Source organism: Salvelinus alpinus, chromosome 13, assembly GCF_045679555.1.
Source record: "Salvelinus alpinus chromosome 13, SLU_Salpinus.1, whole genome shotgun sequence".
NCBI lineage: Eukaryota > Metazoa > Chordata > Actinopteri > Salmoniformes > Salmonidae > Salvelinus > Salvelinus alpinus.
The window spans coordinates 30784180-30800919 of NC_092098.1; the positions used below are offsets into that span (position 1 = coordinate 30784180).

The window sequence follows — 16740 nt, forward strand, 5'->3', positions numbered from 1 at the left end:
TGGAATGCATTTCAATTAACAGGTGTGCCTTGTTAAAAGTTAATTTGTGGAATTTCTTTCCTCAATGCATTTGAGCCAATCAGTTGTGTTGTGACAAGGTAGGGTTGGTATACAGAAGATTGCCCTATTTAGTAAAAGACCAAGTCCATATTATGGCAAGAGCAGCTCAAATAAGCAAAGAGAAATGACAGTCCATTACTTTAAGACATGAAGGTCAGTCAATCTGGAAAATTTCAAGAACTTTGAAAGTTTCTTCATGTGCAGTTCCAAAAACCATCAAGCACTATGATGAAACTGTCTCATGAGGACTGCCAAAGGAAAGGAAGACCCAGTGTTACCTCTGCAGAGGATAAGTTAGTTACCAGTTTCAGAAATTGCAGCCCAAGTCAATGCTTCACAGAGTTCAAGTAACAGACACATCTCAACATCAACTGTTCAGAGGAGACTGCGTGAATCAGGCCTTAGTGAATCATTGTTGAATTGCTGCAAAGAAACCACTACTAAAGGACATCAAGAAGAAGACACTTGCTTGGGCCAAGAAACATGAGCAATGGACATTAGACCGGTGGAAATCTGTCTTTTGGTCAGCCTGTCCAACCGCCGTGTCTTTGTAAGATGCAGAGTAGGTGAACGGATGATCTCCGCATGTGTGATTCCCACCGTGAAGCATGGAGGAGGAGGTGTGGGGGTGCTTTGCTGGTGACACTCAGTGATATATTTAGAATTCAATGCACACTTAACCAGCATGGCTACCACAGTATTCTGCAGTGATACGCCATCCCATCTGGTTTGCGCTTAGTGGGACTATCATTTGTTTTTCCACAGGACATGACCTAACACACCTCAAGGCTTTGTAAGGGCTATTTTACCATGAAGGAGAGTGATGGAGTGCTGCATCAGATGACCTGGCCTCCACAATCACCCGACCTCAAGCTAATTGAGACGGTTTGGGATGAGTTGAACTGCAGAGTAAAGGAAAAGCAGCCAACAAGTGCTCAGCATATGTGGGAACTCCTTCAAGACTGATGGAAAAGCATTCCAGGTGAAGCTGGTTGAGAGAATGCCAAGAGCGTGCAAAGTGGCTACTTTGAAAATCTAAAATACACTTTTTGGCTACTACATTATTCCGTATGTGTTATTTCATAGTTTTAATGTCTTAACTATTATTCTACAATGTAGAAAATAGTAAAAATAAAGAAAAACCCTTGAGTGAGTAGGTGTCCAAACTTTTGACTGGTACTGTATGTATTGATTGCATTTTGATACTGCTACAGTGTTATTTGGGTTGTTAATTGGATTAGTCCCTCCGTCATTGATTTCTTGCCTTTTTATTGTATTTTTCTTAAAATTGTTATTGTTTGACATTTGACTGCATTGTTAGGCGCTAGTAACAAAGCATTTCGCTGCACCGCTATAACAGCTGATAAACTGTATGTGACCAATACCCTTTGATTCGATTTGATATCTTAAGTCTTCCCAACCCTGGCAGTCATTCTGAATTAAGGTTGTGGGTGAATACAATTTCTAATTGTTGGGTATCCCCACTCTTGCTGGAATCCAATAGGAATTATACATGACTTTGCAAGCCAGCATAATGTGACTTGCAGGCCTGATGTGACCTGTAAACTATGCGTTTCAGGCCACTGTATTAGGCTCAATTTCGAGTCTCATAGCAAAGGGTCTGAATACTTATGTAAATAATGTATTTCTGTTTTATATTTTTTTATAAATTTGCAAAGATAAAAAAAAAAAAACTGTTTTCACTTTGTCATTATGGGGTATTGTGTGTAGATTGATGAGGATTTTTTTTATTGAATCTATTTTAGAATAAGGCTGTAACGTAACAAATTGTGGAAAAAGTCAAGGGGTCTGAAAACTTTCCAAATGAATACCACTTAGGATCTCACTTGGTGAAGGCCACAGGACTGAAAATGAATGCAACAATCATTTCTCTGTCACTAGCAAACAGTCATGTGTGATACTGGTAACTCTAGAATTCACTCAAATGGCACCCTAGGAAATATGCAAATAAGGCTTAAAACCCTACAGCAAGGCTATTCAATTCCGGTGTTATGATACTGATGATTTGTCCGTCACAGATTGTTAACGTTTCTACCATCGTTGCTAGATGTAGCATTGTAGCTAAGCCTAAACCTAAGCCTTTTCCTAACCTTAACCTCATTCTCCTAACCTGATAACCTGCTGTATTAGTGTTCCTAACCTGCCATGTTAATTATCCTAACCTACCACGTTACTTATCCTAACCTGTGAACAAATGTAAACAAACCAAACAAACCATTTGTGGAGACAAATCATCAGTATCACCACACCAGTCCTGCAGGGCCGAAACATTTCTGGTTTTGGATTTTTGTGGTTCTTCAAAGAATCAACTAATTTATGGTTCTTCAGAGACCCTAAAATTATTGCCCTATGGCATCGATCTCAATAACTTTACTCAGTTCCAACTTGCACCTTTATTTTTAAGGGTGTAGGTTAGTTGTCATAAACACATATTAGGTTATTTCAGTAGAATCTTTGGCCTGTTCAAGTGTATTCCAGACCCCATAATAGTACTGATTCATAGCCTGTGACTCACTGGACATTTAATGTTTCATCCACCACATGCTCTGACTGAGACAATTGGTCCCTATGGTCTAATATCACTGTGAAAGACCTCAAAGTCTGTGTTTGAGTGGAGGACTGGTGAGTTGTGGGAGTAGGGGACAGACTGGGACAGACTGTGGATACAGAGGCCCAGTGATCTGTGTGGCTCACACCTCCACCACTCTTTTCTCTTCAGGTGATCTGCTCCCTCTGTGGAACTAACTATATTCTACATGGGAACAGGGTACACATTTACAGGGCCTATCTGCAGTTTCCATTGAGTTGAATGGACTGCTAGCTTGTTGAGACCATAGACACTGACTGTATGAAAGGTTGATCCTGTGTTTTGCAGGGACTCAAACTCTCCGACAAAGAGGAGCGGGCCAGAAGCCACACCAGCCGTTCCAAGAAATCTGGCATTCAGGAATTGTATTTTTGCGGAGATCCGACCATAGCCCTTTTCTCTTTCTCTCTCTCTCTCTCTTTTTTTCTGTATTTGGATTTTTCAGTCGTGTGTGTTGTTTAAGTCTGAGGAGGGGGAGTATAGGGTAGAGGCAAACTTGTGGTCTGGTCACGTTCGTTTAAATTCTGTGCAGGCCAGGCATGTGGAGCAAAGCTGGGTAGATATTTCAGTCATTTGTTACCCGGCAGCCTCGGCGCGGGGCCGGAGTGGTTGCCAAGTTGTGACTGAGGCGCTGACACACGCACTCACATGTGTACACAGCCCCGGCTGCAGGCAGCAAGGCAGCCAGGCCAGATGTGCTGCTCAGCGTGGCAGCTGGAGACAGAGAGAGAGAGAAACAGACAGGGCTTCGCAGCACACAGAGGTAACCGATCCCACACTCCTCCTCTCTTAGATTTGTTTTTTTATCTCTTCTCTGCTCTCTCGACTAATCTCCCCTGTTTACTTTGTTGTTCCCACTCTCATTATTTCCTCTCTCATGTATTTTTCTTCTTCTTCTCTCATGTCTTGTCCTGTTCCTCATGTCCTCTTCCCAGTTGCTTCCCAGTTTCTCCTCTCTGATCTCTCTTCTTATTCTTCTCTCATCTTTTGTCTCTCACCCTGTTTGTTTCTCTGACTCGTTGGCTTCTCCATTATCAATACAAGCATGCAAGGTTCTCAGTCTGTGTGTCCTGTGTAAGGCACTGGGTTAGAGAACACAGGTTGCTTTATCTGTTCCTGTGTGAGACGGAGGGAGACCTGGAAGGCAGTCTCTGGTCTGTTAGACAGATCTCTGGCTTCCTGTGATATTTTCAGTCGCCTATATAAAAGGTCTCAAATTAATGCCACAGTTCTTCAGTGAGCTAATTATTTTTTATCTGAAATAGATCCTATCATGTGCCTGTACTAAGACATGCATGCATAGGCAGTGTAGCTGTGAATGTTTTTGTGTCAATGGATGGAAAAAGTTGTTATCATGATAATAAATGTAGACAGGGATAGATCCTAGTGTGAGATATGCTTGAGTAACTCACATTTTGTGGATATCATTCATTGATGTCAATGGGAGATTTGTGAGCCTCAAGTTAGGATTCTCCATTTATTACGCAGTCCTGTCCAATCACAGTGGAATAACTAGACCATAAACTACAATCATATACGTTAACAACTAGATGTAGCTATTCCATCCTCCATACAATAGTATTTCCCAGTCATTTTCTACCTAATTGGCAGCATAAACTTCTGGTTTCATGGATGCGAAGAGCATAAATAAACATCAGAGTCTCTCTAGGATCAGTGTGCAGGCTCTGGGTCTAGGCTCAGGCATAGGCACAAGCACAGGCTGGGCCAGTCTGTTAGGACCAGAAGCAACAACAGCAGCAGTCAGGAATTATTGTTTATTTCCACAATCAGGATGACTGATGCTGTCCCACTTAGGGGTCCAAGTGCTCAGCACACTGTGTATAGTGTCTCAGGGCCCCGCCGGCCCCAATCAGCTAAAAACCATTAAGTGCTTCATTCCTGGCATGGCGCGATGGACCAAGGCAGAGGCCCTGTCTGGAAGCCAGCCTGCAGCAGGTTGCACTCAAAGGCACCACTTGTTGCAGCACGCCAAATTACTATTGGAGTGTCTGGTAGTGTCCCGGCAGACAGCTAGAGGGATAGCCTGGACTGGAGGTTCTGGGAAATCCCACTGGTTGGGTTTGGTTGGGGTTGGGAAGAAGGGCTTTTTGTTGTGGCCGATACACTATGTTGCTGCTTGTCTTTTAGCATGGATTGTTTGTTTGAGGGCTCACCACCCTATGCTGGAGCTTTTTACAGTGTGATCTTCAACGTCAAATCATACCCTCAATACTTATGTCTTGGTTACATTTACTGTTAAGGTATGGTCTATATTGGGTTAATAAACATGTATAGTCTTTATGAATTGTATTTCTTAAAATAATAAATCACAATTATAAAGAAATAATTTCTGACATGCAAAATGTATTGAACCTTTTGGTATTGGTGACGTGATTGTCTGTTTGCACATTTGGCTTATGCGTAGGTTGCCACAGAATATAAAAGTATCTATGGATACATGACAATGGACCATTGATGCTTTCATCATCATACCATATTCATAATATCATACTTCATAACCTGCTCAGCGCAATACAGGACTAAATCCGTTGTTTATTGTTGACTTGGTCCTGGCTGAGTATGTAGTATAAATTGGCACAGTGACGTGAGAAGGCAGGAATCCTGTCCCTCTCCCCTCCTGGCCATGGAAATTCTTTCTGGCGGTGATTTCCTGCTCTGTGGCTTGACCCCGAAAGTCTTGTGGCGTGACTCATGGAGGGCTAGCGTGCCAGTGGTCTGGGTGTGGCCAAATGAAATATATCACAGAGTGGCAGGCAGTCTGCCTGGGTCTCTGCCCTTGTGATAACACAGGTAGACTTATAGGTATCTACTCCAGACTGGCCAGTAGAGAAGAATGTTTCCCTTTCAAGAATCTACACTACAAAAGTATGTGGACACCCCTTCAAATTAGTGGATTTGGCTATTTCAGCCACACCCGGTGTATAAAATCAAGCACAGTGCCATGCAATCTCCATAGACAGACATTGACAGTAAATTGGCCCGTATTGAAGAGCTCAGTGACTTTCAACGTGGCACCATCATAGAATGCCACCTTTCCAACAAGTCAGTTCGTCAAATTTCTGTCTTGCTAGAGCTGCCCCGGTCAACTGTAAGTGCTGTTATTGTGAAGTGGAAATGTCTAGGAGCAACAACGGCTCAGCCACAAAGTGGTAGGCTACACAAACTCACAGAATGTGACCCCTCGAGTGCTGAAGCATGTAGCGCATAAAAAAATCATTTTCGTATTTTAGTATTTATTAGGATCCCCAATTAGCTGCTGCCAAGGCAACGGCTACTCTTCCTGGGGTCCAAACAGGAAACAACACAACAAATCAAATACATAATATACATACATAGCACTACATTTACATTACAATTTAGCCATTCAGCAGGTACTCCCATCCAGAGCAACCCACAGTTTGACAGAAATAAATTGCTTTTGGAAGATTCCTGGAATCAGGATGGAATAAGCATGAATTATGGGAATCCTTCAACAGCGGCTTCTAGATTTCTTTAAATGTATATTTTAATACTTTTGAATTTTTAATACTTTTGAATTTTTCATGGTATTTAAGGTTGTGGGTGAATACAATTTCTACAATTACAATTTTTACAACATTCATCTTTGCGAGACAACCACATAATATCACAGTCGTATCAACCACATTTCACATACATAATACAATACATAATACAATGCAAAATACAATACAAAATGTGCTGTAAGATGTTCTTTTATCAGTTTTTGAAACTCTGGTTTTAATGCTCGCTTGAGTTACCTGGGGTGGCAGAGTTCCATTTAGTCATGGCTCTATTTAATACTTTGCTCAGGAAAGTGATATCACAACTTAAACCTTCTACCTGCCTTCTCCATCATATCCTCACCACCTTCTTCCTAACGGTTTTTAATTGCATATCTGAAGAAGTGCAAGCTGTTGTTAATCACTCCCTGTTCCCCACTGCACTTCCCCACTCCACTTTTTCACTATGGTGAAAAAAGGACAATAAATCCATAATGCCTTTGCGTGGTGGACTAGTGCACATATCATTAAACTCGTCATCAGGTCTTCCTTGACTCATACCCAGCCGAATTGGTTGGTTATCTTATCTCTGAAATATGCCACAAACTCATCACATTTAGACGTGGAGGAAAGTTCACATAGGTTTGAGGGGGTAGGATTTATCAGGCCGTCAATGGTCAAGAAGAGCACTCTCTCATTATTCTGATTAGTAGTGATCAAGTTAGAAAAATGAGCCCGTCTGGCATTTCTAATTGTCTTGTTATATATGCCAAGTTGCTCTCTCAGAATATCATACCTGGAACCTGGAACTTTGACTTTCTACACTTCCACTCTGCCTTTCTGCAATTTCTTTTTAATTGATTAGTTTCCTCACTCATTGTCACGCCCTGGCCATAGAGAGGCTTTTATTCTCTATTTTGGTTAGGCTAGGGTGTGACTAGGGTGGGCATTCTAGTTTCTTTATTTCTATGTTTTCTATTTCTTTGTGTTTGGCCGGGTGTGGTTCTCAATCAGAGGCAGCTGTCTATCGTTGTCTCTGATTGAGAACCATACTTAGGTAGCCCTTTTTTCCACCTGTCTTTGTGGGAAGTTGACTTCGTTTAGGGCACATAGCCTTTAGCTTCACGGTTTGTTTTTGTAGTGTTTATTGTTTTGTTCGGCGTCATTTTTATTAATAAAAGGAAAATGTACGCTCACCACGCTGCACCTTGGTCCTCTTCTTTTAACGGCCGTGACACTCATCCTCCGTTTGGATGTGGCCTTTTACAACTTTACTGGAGCTATGGCATCAATGGTTGACCTTATTTTGCTATTAAAGTTATCAAATAAATCAATACAAGAGGCAGGCAGAATAGGTGGTGGAGTATTGTTCATACACTCAATGAAATCTGTAGCAACTTCAGAGGTAAGATAGCATTTCTTAATAATGCATTCAGTATTACCCTGTGCTATGGGTAGCAAGGTAGTAAAAAATACACAGTGGTGATAAGAAAAAGCAACGCCAACAATAAACGATATGTCACTAGAAAGTCCCTTGGTAATAACCAGGTCCAGAGAATGGCCGCGGTTATGGGTGGGCCCAGTAACATGTTGGATAGAGTCCATAGAGCTCAAAAGATTCATAAATGCAATGGCCTTGGAGTCAGTCTCTTTGTCAACATGAATATTAAAATTGCCCAACACAATGATTTTATCATAGTTCTCAAGGACAATAGACAATAGTTAAGATAAATCAGTTTAAAAAATGGGACAGTGCTTTGGTGGCCTATACAGGGTTATGGCCAGCACTGGTGCCTGACATTTAAAAAGTATAGCATGATGCTCAAAAGACCCAAAGTTTCCAAACGAAATGTCCTTACAGTTGAGAGCATTAGTAAAAATGCTCTCAGTATGAAAAGCTGTAGTCCGGGGGGGAGGCTACAATAAGAGTGGCACTATAGTCTGATGACAGCCATGTTTCAGTGAGAAACATGCAATCAACTTTGCGCTCAGTAATGGGGTCTTTCATGAAAACAGTTTTACTAGTGATTGCGCTAACATTTAAAAGCGCCATATTCAATGAGTGTGGGCCACTCTTCCGCTGGGGCATCTGCCTCGAGGTAACCAATGGAATAACAACCAAATTATTAATGTTACAACCACATTTTCTGACAGTCTCCAATCTAATAGAATGGTAGGAGATGAAAGTTTGTATAAACTCACTAGAAGGCGGAGTTAAAGGAACATAAATTAGGTTACTCACAATAACCGTAGTGCCATTTCTACAGGAGTTGATATGCTTTCCAAGTCTTCAGTTGCATATTCTGACAGGGAGAACTAGACTAGCACTACCAGACCCTGTCCGTCAGTCTCGAAAACAGTTTGCGATGTTGCTGGAAATAATCCTGGAACCCCTGTGATTAGGGTGAATCCCGTCTCTTTTAAAAAGTGCTGGTTGCTCCCACAGTAAATCAAAGTTGTTACAAAAAGAGACATTCCTGTCATTTCTTCAGGTACTCGTTCGGGGCAAAGAGTCTGATAAAACGTTCCTAACCCCTTCGGTAGCACGGGAGGAGGCCATAGAAAATTATTCTCTTTCCTGTGCTAGCGAGGGTGTTTAAAACATTTTTGTAGTACTCCCTCAGTTCCTCAGATTTCCTAAAACGAAGGTCAATATTGGAGTAGTTGGCCAGAACCGTGGGCAGGAGAGAGTTGATGTCATGGACACGGGCTCCTGGTTGACAGTGGACCTTGGTTGGTCCACAGATCGTAGGCAGGCCACAATCTCTCACCAGCTGCCCACAATGATGGTGGTCATGATGGCATCCGATGAGGAAGCTACCTGCTGAACTGCGGTGGCCGTGAGGGAGGGTGCCACTGGACGGCCGCCGGCTGTTGGTACAGTGCATTCGGAAAGTATTCAGATCCTTTCCCCTTTTCCACATTTTGTTACTTTACAGCCTGAGTCTCCATATATATATATATATATATATACAGTGGGGAGAACAAGTATTTGATACACTGCCGATTTTGCAGGTTTTCCTACTTACAAAGCATGTAGAGGTCTGTAATTTTTATCACAGGTACACTTCAACTGTGAGAGACGGAATCTAAAACAAAAATCCAGAAAATCACATTGTATGATTTTTAAGTAATTCATTTGCATTTTATTGCATGACATAAGTATTTGATACATCAGAAAAGCAGAACTTAATATTTGGTACAGAAACCTTTGTTTGCAATTACAGAGATCATACGTTTCCTGTAGTTCTTGACCAGGTTTGCACACACTGCAGCAGGGATTTTGGCCCACTCCTCCATACAGACCTTCTCCAGATCCTTCAGGTTTCGGGGCTGTCGCTGGGCAATACGGACTTTCAGCTCCCTCCAAAGATTTTCTATTGGGTTCAGGTCTGGAGACTGGCTAGGCCACTCCAGGACCTTGAGATGCTTCTTACGGAGCCACTCCTTAGTTGCCCTGGCTGTGTGTTTCGGGTCGTTGTCATGCTGGAAGACCCAGCCACGACCTATCTTCAATGCTCTTACTGAGGGAAGGAGGTTGTTGGCCAAGATCTCGCGATGCATGGCCCCATCCATCCTCCTCTCAATACGGTGCAGTCGTCCTGTCCCCTTTGCAGAAAAGCATCCCCAAAGAATGATGTTTCCACCTCCAAGCTTCACGGTTAGGATGGTGTTCTTGGGGTTGTACTAATCCTTCTTCTTCCTCCAAACACGGCGAGTGGAGTTTAGACCAAAAAGCTCTATTTTTGTCTCATCAGACCACATGACCTTCTCCAATTCCTCCTCTGGATCATCCAGATGGTCATTGGCAAACTTCAGACGGGCCTGGACATGCACTGGCTTGAGCAGGGGGACCTTGCGTGCGCTGCAGGATTTTAATCCATGACGGCGTAGTGTGTTACTAATGGTTTTCTTTGAGACTGTGGTCCCAGCTCTCTTCAGGTCATTAACCAGGTCCTGCCGTGTAGTTCTGGGCTGATCCCTCACCTTCCTCATGATCATTGATGCCCCACGAGGTGAGATCTTGCATGGAGCCCCAGACCGAGGGTGATTGACCGTCATCTTGAACTTCTTCCATTTTCTAATAATTGAGCCAACAGTTGTTGCCTTCTCACCAAGCTGCTTACCTATTGTCCTGTAGCCCATCCCAGCCTTGTGCAGGTCTACAATTTTATCCCTGATGTCCTTACACAGCTCTCTGGTCTTGGCCATTGTGGAGAGGTTGGAGTCTGTTTGATTGAGTGGGTGGACAGGTGTCTTTTATACAGGTAACGAGTTCAAACAGGTGCAGTTAATACAGGTAATGAGTGGAGAACAGGAGGGCTTCTTAAAGAAAAACTAACAGGTCTGTGAGAGCCGGAATTCTTACTGGTTGGTAGGTGATCAAATACTTATGTCATGCAATAAAATGCGAATTAATTACTTAAAAATCATACAATGTGATTTTCTGGATTTTTGTTTTAAATTCCGTCTCTCACAGTTGAAGTGTACCTATGATAAAAATTACAGACCTCTACATGCTTTGTAAGTAGGAAAACCTGCAAAATCGGCAGTGTATCAAATACTTGTTCTCCCCACTGTATATATTTACATTTACATTTAAGTCATTTAGCAGACGCTCTTATCCAGAGCGACTTACAGTAGAGTGCATACATTTTACATACTGAGACAAGGATATCCCTACCGGCCAAACCCTCCCTAACCCGGACGACGCTATGCCAATTGTGCATCGCCCGACGGACCTCCCGGTTGCGGCCGGCTGCGACAGAGCCTGGGCGTGAACCCAGAGACTCTGGTGGCGCAGCTAGCACTGCAATGCAGTGCCCTAGACCACTGCGCCACCCGGGAAGTCATAATATATGTGTATATGTATATATATATATATATACATATATATATTCTGCATATATATATATATATATTCTGCATATATTCTGCACATCTAACATCCAGTGTTTAATTGCTATATTGAAATTACTTCGCCATCATGGCCTATTTATTACCTTACCTCCCTTATCCTACCTCATTTGCACATACTGTATATAGACTTTTTCTACTGTATTATTGACTGTATGTTTGTTTATTCCATGTGTAACTCTGTGTTGTTGTATGTGTCGACCTGCTATGCTCTATCTTGGCCAGGTCGCAGTTGCAAATGAGAACTTGTTCTCAACTAGCCTACCTGGTTAAAAAAAAAATAGACAGGTGTGTGCCTTTCCAAATCATGTCCAATTAATTTAATTTACCACAGGTGGACTCCAGTCAAGTTGTAGAAACATCTCAAGGATGATCAATGGAAACAGAATGCACATGAGCTCAATTTCGAGTCTCATAGCAAAGGGTCTGAATACTTATGTAAAGGTATTTCTGTTTTTTATATTTAGTACATTTGCAAAAATGTATGGGATATTGTGTGTAGATTGATGGGAATTTTGTATTTATTTAATCAATTTTAGAATAAGGCTCTAACTAAACAAAATGTGGAAAAAGTCAAGGGGTCTGAACACTTTCCGAAGGCACTGTATACACCCATTATCCATGCTGACTCCTGTGGCTGGTAGGACCGTCTCAAGCGGGGCAAAGCTGTTTGATAGCTGAATTGGATCTTCTTGGATAGATGATGGGTGGCCAGACTGCCTCCCTGATCTCCTATACCTTGCAAGTGTCCAGTCTCCCATGAGCCGCGCCGTTGATCTTAACATCGGTCCGTTGGATTGGAACAGATCGACAGCTTTGCTATAGAAGACATTTAAAACTGAGATTCGGTTTGCCTGGGTTACAGCATGGTCGGTGTACTTAGAAAGCAGTTTATCCTTTTCTCCCAGCCGAGCTAACAGCCGGAGGATCTCTTCCCTAAGCTGTGTCATGATGTTGGCCTGGGGGTAGGTTTATGACAGTCATAAATACCTCTTCCCCCCTTTTTCCCTCTCTCTACCCTACTGATGTGAAATTTGAAAACCCCTTTGTTAACATAGAGATTCTGGGAACATCAGAAAGGTGGGGGGAAATGAACTATATTCTGGTAATCCGACCAATTGAACATATGCGGTGGTACTTAATGTATATTATGTCAGTTCGGTTGTCATCTGGCACATTCTCATCAATGATAGAATGACATAAACTCTACAGTGGAAAGTCTACACATCAGAGTTATCGGATTCACATGGAATTGTTGTTCAATTTAAATGTTTGAATATGAAATTATTCGTGATGGGATGAAATGTGATTTTAGCTTCTGAAATGTGAGAATTGGGTTTTCATGAGTGAATTAGGCCTGACTTAGTGGCCCTCCCACGTGAAGAGACATAGGTTGAAAATTATGAAACACACCCCTTTTCTCCCTCCACTATACAGTATAAGCCCTTGACGAAAATGAAACCTCCTGTTCCGAGGATGTGAGGACGACGGTCCCTACGTTAAAAAGGACTAACATGTCAACTACAGAACTAAGCCAACATCAGCGTGAGCTTTGGTTGAGAATGGTATGAACTTTGAACTTTTATTCACTACAGAAGTGATACCGCCTAGACGTTGAGTTAGCAATAGCAGCTGCAAACGTAAATTAGGAAAGAACAGAGTATCCCGTCTACCACACAACGACGTTACTACAACGTATCCAATTTACCAGCAGAGACATTCTTCAAAGGACTCGGTTGGGCAACACGGCCTTCCATCTACCACCAACCTACCGAAGCGCAGCTCAGAGTAAATATTTATTGCATTTTCCTTTTCCAAATGGGCGGTAATTTAGAATGCATAAGATACTGTATTTACGATAGCATGGCTTCTCCCTTGGTTCCTCAAGTCTTCCCGCTCTTTCACTCAAACCCAGCCCCCTTTTCTTTTGTGTAACCAGCTGTCATATCTGTTCCGCCCGCTAGGGACGTTTTCCTTTATGACGTAATTTGTAATCAAGGTATGATTCATTCTGTGTATATGTAATTCTGTGTGATTAGTTAGGTATTTAGTAAATAAATAATTAAACCCAATTTTGTATTGCTGATTCAACTTGTTAGCCAGGGTTCGTGAAGATATCCAAGAATTTACAACTTTCAGATGAGACTGAATTAAGGTGACGATTAATATTGACTGCTATTGATGTAAAATATTACTAGGTCTTTAAGAGTTTATTCGGAAGATAACAGCTCTATAAATATTTTTTCGTGGTGCCCCGACTTTCTAGTTAATTACATTTACATGATTAGCTCAATCAGGTAATAGTTATTACGGAGAAAGGATTTTATAGAATAGCATGTCATATCACTTAATCCGGCATAGCCAAAAACACGACAGCTGCTTGATGGTGATGCATTTAGGGCAGACAAATCCCTGTCCATTTTCCAGTTCCACCTTATCTTCATCTTTTTATTGTGTGGAAATCATCTCACACCTGAAGCATTTGTTCCCAGGCGTGGATATAAACACCGTTGGGCTAGCACTGCTAGCGTTAGCCTGCTGCGTTTCCATGATGGCAGCAGCTAACTGTTACTTAACAGGAATCTGGGACACAAACTTGCGGTCCCAGCCGTAAAGGCTGACCGCGTCGCGGAACCCATAGCAATATAAACTTTAGCTATGATTAAACACAATTTAATGAAAACTATTTCATAAAAACAACAAACCGAGTGTAGCCAGTACACTGTTCTGTTGTGCACTTTGATGATGCCTGTTGCGTTAAAGGGTGCTTTGCTATTTTATCGATTTCATGAACCTTGTTTCTTAGGCTACACATGTTAATGTGGGGTATTTTTAGTGTTTTCCTGGGATTCTTGATTGTTTTTATTGCTTTACTGGGAGGCTTATCAGAGGTAAACAGGACAGCGATATTTATATTTGAGCTGAAGATGAACTGCTCACAGTGGGCTTCCTGCTAGGGCAAAACAGTATAACTCAGGTTCATAGGCACAACTCAGGTTCATAGGCACATGATTAACATGTTAGCCCAGAGCACCTTAAGTGGTATTACATACAACCGGGAAGAACTATTGGATATCAGAGAGACGTCACTTTACCAGCACAACCAGCACTACGACCAGGAATACGACTTTCCCAAAGCGAATCCTTTGTCTGTACCTCCCAGGGCATTTGAACCAAAACAATGCCGCCAGAGTAGAGGGTGCTGGAGCGGTCTTCTAGTGAGTCTTCGGATGCAAGCACACCACGCACCACTTCAGAGTATATTACTTGCTAATGTCCAGTCCCTAGTTAACAAAGTCGCCGAAATCAGGGCAAGAGTTGCTTTCTAAAGAGATATCTGGGATTGTAACATACTCTGTTTCACGAAAACATGGCTAGCTGGCGACATACTGTTGGAGTCCACACAGCCAACGGGATTTTCAGTGCATCGCGCCGACAGGAATAAACATCTCGCCGGTAAGAAAGAAGGGCGGGGGTGTATGTTTCGTCATTAACGACTCATTGTAATTACATACAGGAACTCAAGTCCTTTTGTTCACCTGACCTAGAATTCCTCACAATCAAATGCCGACCATATTATCTCCCAAGAGAACTCTCCTCGGTTATCATCACAGCCATGTATATCCCCCGAAAGCGAATACCAAGACGGCCATCAAGGAACTTCACTGGACTTTATGAAAACTGGAAACCGTATATCCTGAGGCTGCATTTATTGTAGCTGAGGATTTTAACAAAGCTAATTTGAGAACAAGGCTACCTTAATTCTATCAGCATATCGATTGCTGTACACGAGCGAGTAACACGCTCGACCATTGCTACTCTAACTTCTGCGATGCATACAAGGCCCTCCCCCGCCCTCCTTTTGGTACATCTGACCATCATATCACCTCCACCCTACCTGCGACCCTAGACCCACTTCAATTTGCTTACCCCCCCAATAGGTCCACAGACGATGCAGACGACCCTGTGGCGCATGCACGCTTCCAACTCAATCATCAAGTTCGCAGACGACACAACAGTGGTAGGCTTGATTACCAACAACGACGAGACAGCCTACAGGAGGAGGTGAGGGCCCTCGGAGTGTGGTGTCAGGAAAATAACCTCGTGGACTTCAGGAAACAGCAGAGGGAGCACCCCCCTATCCACATCGACGGTACAGCAGTGGAGAAGGTGGAACATTTTAAGTTCCTCTGTGTACATATCACCAACAAACTGAAATGGTCCATGCACACAGTGTGGTGAAGAAGGCGCAACAGTGCCTCTTCAACCTCAGGAGGCTGAAAAAAATGTGGCTTGTCACCAAAAACCCTCACTAACTTTTACAGGTGCACAATTGACAGCATCCTGTCGAGGTGTATCACCGCATGGTACGGTAACTACACCGCCCACAACTGCAAGGCTCTCCAGAGGTTGTGCAGTCTGCAAAATGCATCACCGGGGGCAAACTACCTGCCCTCCAAATCATCTACAACAATACCTGATGTCACAGGAAGGCAAAAAGATCATCAAGAACAATAACCACCCGAGCCGCTGCCTGTTCACCCCACTTCCATCCAGAAGACGAGGTCAGTATAGGTGCTTCAAAGCTGGGACAGAGCTATATCTCAAGGCCATCAGATTGTTAAACAGCCACCACTAGCACAGAGAGGCAGCTGCCTACCTACAGACTTGATGTCATTGGCCACTTTAATAAATGGAACATTAGTCACTTTAATAAAGCTACTTTAAGAATGTTTGCACATCTCGCATTACTCATCTCATATGTAAAGTGTCAAGAAAAAGTATGTGAACCCTTTGGAATTACCTGGATTTCTGCAAAAATTGGTCATCAAATTTGATCTGATCTTCATCTAAGTCACAACCATAGACAAACACAGTCTGCTTAAACTAATAGCACACCAGCAAGTATATGTTTTCATTTCTTTATTGAACACACTGTGTAAACATTCACAGTGCAGGGTGGGAAAAGTATGTGAACCCTTGGATTTAATAACTGGTTGACCCTCCTTTGGCAGCAATAACCTCAACCAAACATTTTCTGTAGTTGCGGATCAGACCTGCACGACGGTCAGGAGGAATTTTGGACCATTCCTCTTTACAAAACTGTTTCAGTTCAGTAATATTCTTGGGATGTCTGGTGTGAACTGCTCTCTTGAGGTCATGCCACAGCATCTCAATCGGGTTGAGGTCAGGACTCTGACTGGGCCATTCCAGAAGGTGTATTTTCTTCTGTTGAAGCCTTTCTGTTGTTGATTTACTTCTGTGTTTTGGGTCGTTGTCCTGTTGCATCACTTAACTTCTGGTGAGTTTCAATTGGCGGACGGATAGCCTTACATTCTCCTGCAAAATGTCTTCATAAGATTGGGAATACATTTTTCCGTTGATGATAGCAAGCTGTCCAGGCCCTGAGGCAGCAAAGCAGCCCCAAACCATGATGCTCCCTCCATCATAAATTTTGATAGGAAAATGGTCCAATTCACGCACTTATCGACAGAACATCCCTGGTCATCCCTACTGCGCTGATCTGGCAGAATCACTAAACACAAATGCTTCATTTGTAAATAACGTCTGAGTGTTGGAGTGTGCCCCTGGCTATTCGTAAATAAATACAAATATATTTAATACAAACATTTT

General features: G+C 42.6%; 1 protein-coding gene across 6 annotated transcripts in view; it reads left to right on the forward strand.

The window, feature by feature from the left end:
- LOC139537530 (transcriptional regulator Erg-like) overlaps positions 1-16740 on the forward strand; it is an 83610-nt gene that overhangs the window by 36244 nt on the left and 30626 nt on the right. The window lies entirely within an intron of this gene.